Raw genomic sequence first — 7963 nt, forward strand, 5'->3', positions numbered from 1 at the left:
CGCGACGCCGGCTGTCCTCTTCTTCTTCCTCGCGGCATCGGCTGCCGGGCGGGCTTCGCTGCGGAATCTGGCTGGTTTTGTCCCGCTCCTTGGACGCTGCACTCATGGAAACTCGCGATTCGGATAGTTGTGGCTTGGAGTTTCCTCCGTTTTCTCTCTGCCCTCGTTGCAAGGAGGAGGACCGACGCCATGCATGCTTGTCTCTAGTAGAGTTATTTTTTTCTTGACGGCGATGCCTATAAGAGGCTTGAGACTCACATGGGTTCTTATTCAGCGATCTGCCCTGTAAGCACGAGTACTGTTTCAACTTTCGGGGACCACATTACCACAGTCCTTTGAATATACTCCCTCCGTTTCTAAATACATAAAGTCTTTTTGAAGATTTCAATATGAACTACCGATGAAGTAAAATGAATGAATCTACATCCTAAAATATGTCTATATATACATCTATATGTAGTTCATATTAAAATCTCTAAAAAAACTTATATTTAAAAATGAAGGAAGTACAAACGAGCATAGCATGTACTACCTTCGTTTCAGTTTACAAGTCCTACGCGTATACCTAGGTTGTCAATTTTATCACCTTAATATAAACTATATAACACAAAAATTATACGGTTTGAAAATAGAACATTTGAAGTTTATATTGATATATTTTTTGTAGTATATGACGTGTATTAGGTTGGTCAAATTGACGACCTAGGGGCACGCGCACGCCCTGTAAACTGAGAGAGAGGTAGTACGAACAGGCCAACCTCAGGGGCAAATTTTTACTCCGGATCACCTATCATTCGAGTGCATCAGTGCATGCAGGGCAACTAATCCCTTCGTTTCTAAATATAAGTCTTTTTTCTAAAGATTTCAATATGGACAACGTAATAATGGTAATATAGATATACATAGACGTATTTTAGAAGTGTAAATTCACTCATTTTGCTTTGTGTGTAGTCTATATTGAAATCTTAAAAGATTATATTTAGAAACGGAAGGAGTATATTCGTACCCGGGGTACCTATTCGAGCAGTGCTGAAGTACGCACGCATGCATGCACCGTCCGTTCGATCCAGGACTACGTGTGTGTACCTACGTACGTAGCTCCATTCAGACAGTTCGGAGCTACGGCGCAGGCGCACATGCATGCATGGCGCCATGGCGGTCCCTCCACGATGCGCGTACGTGCCCACGCCTCGCCGTACCGGAAACCCTGTGTGCTGCATGCGACTGTTGTCCACGTACGTACGTACGAGCCGTGGCCGTGCGAGCGAGATGGTTCACGCATACGCGTGGGTCGAGCTTGTCGTTACCTTTTGACAGGCATCGATCGATCGCATCATGCGCTCGTGCTTGCCAGGTCCGGACAACTAGGCCTCGAACGTTACCAACTCGGTCGTGCGTACTGATCATGGGTCGCCAGCCCGATCAATCTGATCATGGCCATGGCCTCATGGGTCGCCTGGAAGTTTTAGCAGCTCCTGTCCTTGCCACCGGAACTTTTCTGGTAGATCTGAGGTGAACAACAGGATGCGATCTTCCGTTGGTCCCGAAGAATATGTGCTCACATCAGCGAGTTGAACGAACGGGGAAGCCTTTTGCATAGCCTGCACCTGCAGCTGCAGTGTGTGTGGGCACGGAAGTGGAGTGCCACACTACCTACGAACGATCAGATCTGAAGTGATGTCACAGCAGTGATGTGACTAACTAGGTGCGTACGGGTACGGTGCATGTGCATGCATGTATGGGGCGTCCATCCTAGTCACGTTGCAAAAAGGATCCGCAGTGCCGGTGCCATGCTCCGCCCTCGTCCTCGTGTGGATCTCTGCGTGCTTTGCTTGGGGGTATATACTGGTATAGTAGTGCACTAGTGTAGTGATACGGCTCATCCATCCTTGCTATTCGAAGAGCACCACCGTAAACGTAAGTCCTCTGTGTTTCTGCCACCAACTTGTTAGTAAAGATGTCATGCTGCAGCGTCTCGATCAGCGTTGGAATCGCGGATCAGAGTGAACACCACATATCAGGCATTTGTTGAGAAGGCGGATCTGATAACGCAGACAACGGTCACGTGTGCTGCACCTGGCGTCGATGTGGGACACATCTCAGCCATCACCGAAGCACAACATATATCCAGTGAATACGGACCGTCGTGAGAGCGGGACGCATAGATAGCCTAGCACAAGAAACCCAACGACCAAACCAAGCGGATCAGAACTCCATTCAGCCATCCGCCACGTCGAGCACCTCCGGAGCACCACCACCGGTCGCCTGCAAGCCACCACAAGCTAGATCCCAACGGATCCAAAGGGGCCGGTTTCTTCTACCTGACTCAAGTGTCCATTCTTGACACAAAACCAAACTAAAAAAGATGTGTCCACATAAAAGACAATGAAGAAAAGGCTCACTTGACTATGGCTTTTATCTAAAGTGTTTTCTTCTAGAAACAAATAAATACCATAGAGAGCAGGAGGAGCAGTATGTGCTGAAATGGCTAAACAAGAGGGGAGTGTGGGGTGTTTCAGTGAAACATAGGTTTTTATTCTAAGATCGCGGAGTTATATTACAGTCAGTTGCAACAAGTTTGAAAACACAAACAGGGGATTGGTTAAGCCAACACACACTGCTATCCATACTACGACCAAAGTTCGCTAAACAAGAGGGGGGTGGGGGGTGTTTCAGTGAAAACTAGGTTTTTTATCCTAAGAGATCATGGAGTTACAGTTGTGACAAGTTTGAAAACACAAACATGAGATTGGTTAAGGCAGCACGCACTGCTAGACAATATGCAACTCTGTTATGCTCATGAGAGAATTTTACCGACACAAACCCCCTATCTTCCATTAACCTCCTAATGCGAGCAACCAAATGGTCGTAAGCTGATCTGTCCAAAGATCTGTCCGCAAGAGATTTTTTATTCAGAGAAGAAGGGTTACCCTCGACCTTCGTATCAAAACGATGCATGCAATCATCTTATTAACCAAATAATTCAACAAGTATGTAGTACAATACGAAAACTCATCATCACTAGTTAAATAAAAGAACGACTCAAAGTCACAAACCACAAAAAATAGGTCGGACTAGATGACCATACATCTATTCTATTGTTGGATCGTTATCTAAATCGCTTGTAGGTATTCCGTGCTACCTATCTAAAGATCTGTCCGCAGGAGGTGCCAACGCAATTGAACAATCAGATTGGAGTTGCACCGGGAGATCAATCCATTGAAGAGCCGGACGGAGCCATGGCTAGCTAAACAAGAGTTGGACTTGACAATCCTGACGATCGAGGACTAGTTCAAGGGCACAACCAAAAGCGCTGTGCTTCATCTGTACCGGCCGGTTCAACGATGTTTGTACTCCGTTTTCTTGATTCAGTGAGGTAATACGGGCGGCTACATGCGTACCCAGGCAGCCAGTTGCCGCCGCACGAACAGGGCCGGCCCATAGGCCGGGGCAATGGGGCGACCGCCCTGGGCCCCTGGGAGGTAGGGGCCCCAACCCACGTAATAATATATTATACAGTAAGGCCCAAGCCCACCACGTAGCTAGCACTCATGGGCTAAAAAATCGATAGCTAGTTTAGCTACGCTGCTGCAGCGCTCCATCGATCTCCTTCTGTCTCGTCTCCAGTTTCCTCGCCTCCTCGGCTCCTCCCCAAATTCTCCAATCCCAAAGAACAGTGCCGCCGCTCCGGTGCACTTCCAAATTCGAGGCGCCGCTCCGTGCATCCATTAATGGAGACCAACGATGCTGTTCCTCTGCCCAATCATCTCTCTTTGCATCCTCAACGTTCCACATCTGATTGCAGACGCTTGAGGCATCACCGCATCAGAGATGGTATGTCTACCTCCTTCCCCTAATCAAGTACTCTTTTGATTCAAAATAGCCCGGCACTCCGCCTCTGATTGCTCCATCTGACATCTTCAATTCTTCTCTTCCTAGTTCTTACTCTACTGGCATGTTCTTCAAAGCTTCATTGGATCCATGCGCAAAAACAAAACAAAAAGCTTCATTGGATCCAGGGATTAGAAGGGGAGACGGGGAATGAGTGTTGTAGCCTTGCAGATGTGGGAAGCTACATCGACAATTCGACATCAAGCCATATGCCTATATTCAGGTGCTTTTCTCCTTGTATTGACTGTTTTTCTGTAATTTTTTGGTGATATGTCTTCTGAAAAATGTTTATCAGTGAGAAAAGAAAGTGAAAGAAAAACAGTATATTATTGCTACTTTATGCATTGAGAAATAAAATTTGGATGAAATAAATACTGATGTGGTTGTTGATGACTTTTCTTCCAAAAGTGCTAGGAGAAATAACAAGATCTGCATGTGTTTTTTTTCACCTCCCTTGCGGTTTTAGTTCAAAGTCCATCAATGTATGCTTGTATTTACTAAATTGTTTTGGACATACAATATATTCTGAATTTTTATTTGTACACAAGGGCCCCATTTTGTCGTCCCGCCCTAGGGCCCCGAATATGTATGGACCGGCCCTGCGCACGAAGCACGGGAATGGTGCCAGGCGGCCAGGCTGGGCATCAGTGTAACGTGAGAACGAGGACACGTGGGCCTATGGAGCGGTTGAAAAAAAACAGAATTGCAAAAAATAATAATTGAGGGGATGCACTTATTTTTTTCTTGGGTGTTTTTAGGACACATCTAGATGTGCTTTAGTTATTGCATATCTAAATGAGTGAATTAAGCAAAGATAGAAAGAGAAAAAAGAAAATAAAATCTACACGAATCTTAACATAAGATCAATGATATAGGACTTAGATGTGCAATACTTATGTCACATATAGATGTACTTTAGCAAAACTATGGGGCTGGAGCGAGGGGAGCTCCTAAGCCGCGCCTTTAGCGCCGCTAAGGCTTACTGGCGCCCACGCGGTTCCCACCTGGGCCTGGCCCAAACAAGGCCGACGCAACCGTTCGGAACGCTGTTAAGAGCGAAAAAACAGCAAGAAAGATGGCGCTCCCAAGATTCGATCTCAAGCCACTGCCGCCCTATAATAGTGTTCCTAACCACTAGAACAACTTGCCTACTGTAAATGATAACAGCGCCGACACTATAAGGACGTGCAGCTGCGCTATTTCTTGCATGTATACTATATCACTTAATTTCTGAATTATTTACAAAAAACATCGTGAATTTGAATAAATTCATCGTTTTAGAAAAAGAGTTCGCAAAAATTGAAAAAAACTCAACAATTTTGAAAAAAGTTCATCAAATTTTAAAAAAGTTCATCGGACTTCAAAGTTCAATTAATTTGGAAAAGTTCACCAAGTTAACAAAAGGTTTATCAATTTTGAAAAAAGTTCACTGTTATGAAAATAAGTTCACCATTTTGAAAAAAAATTCACTGTTTTGAGAAAAGTTCATTGATTTGGAAAAAGTTCATCGATTTTGACGTAAAAGTTCATCAGTAGAAAGAAGTTTATCAATTTTGAAAAAAGTTCACCGTTTTGTAAAAAAGTTCATCAATTTGAAAATAGTACGTTGGTTTTGAAGAAAAAGTTCATCAAGTAGAAAGAAGTTTTATCAATTTTGAAAAAAATTCATAGATTTGAAAAATGGTTCATCAATTTAAAAAAAGTTCATCGACTTGAAATAAAGTTCACAAAAAAATAAAGTTCACAAAAAATAAAGTTCACGAAAATAGTTCATCAATTTTGAAGAAAAAATCATCGATTTTAAAAAAGTTCATTGATTTTAAATAAAAGTTCATCAATCTGAAAATAGTTCATAGAATTTGAAAAAAAAAATTCACGCATTTGAAAAAGAAATACAGAATGGGAAAAAGAAAAAAGAAAAAAACTGTTCCAAAAAAAACGGTTCCCAAAAGTGGGGGATTCCGCGACCGTGACAAAGAATAAACCAAACATGACAGTAGTGACACATATCAAGGCTTACCGTAGTGGTTGGTGCGTTGCTCTTTGAACCTAGAGATCCTAGGTTCGAACCCTGCCTCAGACGCTGTTTTTTGCTTTGATTGAGTTTGAACAGAATTAAAAAAAAAGACAATGGGCATGCCCGGCGCAGCAGGGGGATGTGCGCCCGATTGCATAATGTACTGTAACAGGCGCAGCGGGCGCCCTTTAGGATTTGCCTGGAGCGAGTGCAAATGGAGCACCAAGAGTCAGCCCCGGCCTCCATGCACAGCCCACTGGCAGCACCAGCTTTCCTATTAGCCCAGGACATGGGCCCGCTCCATACACACGGAGAGGCCCGGCTTGTGGGAAAAACCTATTTGACGCATAGCGCGTTAGGCCTCTTTTGATTCATAGGATAGGATTATTATAGAAATAGGAATCTTGTAGGAAATGAGATGACATGTATCTCAAATCCTATGAGTAGGAATAGGAAACATGATGTCATTTGGTTGACACCAAAGGAATTTTTTCATTGAGTCTAGGCTCTTTTTTATTTTCCTATGAAATATGGAGGATAGGAACCAATCCTATGTAGAAATAGGAATCCATTCCTATGAACCAAAAGGCTCTAAAGGAAAAAAATCCTATAAGAATCCTATCCTCTAGAATTCCTATGAAATTCCTCTAAACCAAAGGAGGCCTTAAAGTCTGAAATCACTAGTTAAGAAGTATTCATTTCAAGGATTACTCTAATTTTTCTGGTTGCGACAAGTGACGCACATACAGTGTGTCATTTGTCACAACTTGGGACTTTTCCTTTTTTTTCATAGATCCATTTAATCAAAATATTTTATCTCTCAAACCGTGCGTCCAAATCTCGAATCGTTTCCATTGTTGGATTCCTCACATCGAGATCTTCAAAACAAGATATCATGTTGATAGATTTTGACGAACTTCTTTTCACGAAAAAAATCAAACGAAAAAAACAAGATGAAAAAACCAAAACAGGATCATGGGTTTTTTCCCTTTTCGAAAGAGGCACGCCCATGCCTCTCATGAAATCACAACCGCACCTCTCGCAGAAGCAAAACCATGACTCCCGCGAAAGGAAAAAAAACAGAAAATGCATTTTTTCACGGCCGTGACTCTCGCGAAAGCACACCCGTGCCTCTCACGGAAGCAAAACCGTGACTCTCGCGAAAGGCAAAAAATAGAAAATGCGTTTTTTTTCTTTTCCGAGAGGCACGGCCGTGACTCTCGCGAAAACAAAAGCGTGCCTCTCGCGGAAGCAAAACCGTGCCTCTCGTAAAAAAACGCGTTTTTTCACGCAAAAATAAATTCAATTTTTTTTGTCGAAAAGCTAAGGAAGACCGATGGAGAACCAAAACTTCAAAACCCCCCGGAAAAAACCGTTTTAAAAAGCTGAAAACGCGTGCCAAAAATAAAAAAAATCCCGGGGAGCACCCAAAGCACGACACGTGGTGAATGGCTACTAGCGCATCAAGTAACGCTGATCGTTGCGAGGCTCCCGAAGGAGCGCTCGTTAACTAGTTGCTGTGACGAATTGCACAGGGGGATGCGACAAGCGAGCCATTTGGCCCGGCCCATCTGTAGCGTACATACAGGTTCCAGTTTTGGAAAGAGCGTTCCCAACAGGTTTTTACTGATTTCGGGAACCATCTAGAAAGTTCCTGAACCGGTTTTTTTATTTTTTATTTTATTTTACATTTTTTATTCTTTCCATTTTTCTTCCTTTTTCTGGTTCTATTTTCTTTTCTTTTCATTACTTTTCTATTCTCTATATGTTTTCATTTTCAAGTTAATTTCTCTTTTCAACATATTTACTTTCTTTGGTTTTTTATTAATTTTTATTTTCCTCTCTTTTTTTCAATCTTTTTTCAAAATATACAAATTTTGTTCATGTTTCCAAAAAATGTTCAGTTTTCGACAAAATATTCTCAAAATTCAAAAATTGTTCTCGTTACACAAAAAAGTTCAAAACATTCGAAATTCGGAAAATGTTCCATGCTTCCAAATTTGTTCGCGATATTTCAAAATATGTTCTCAAGATTCAAAAAATATTCGTGCTTTA

Source organism: Triticum urartu, chromosome 4A (assembly GCF_056163025.1).
Source record: "Triticum urartu cultivar PI428250 chromosome 4A, HENAU_Tu73, whole genome shotgun sequence".
NCBI lineage: Eukaryota > Viridiplantae > Streptophyta > Magnoliopsida > Poales > Poaceae > Triticum > Triticum urartu.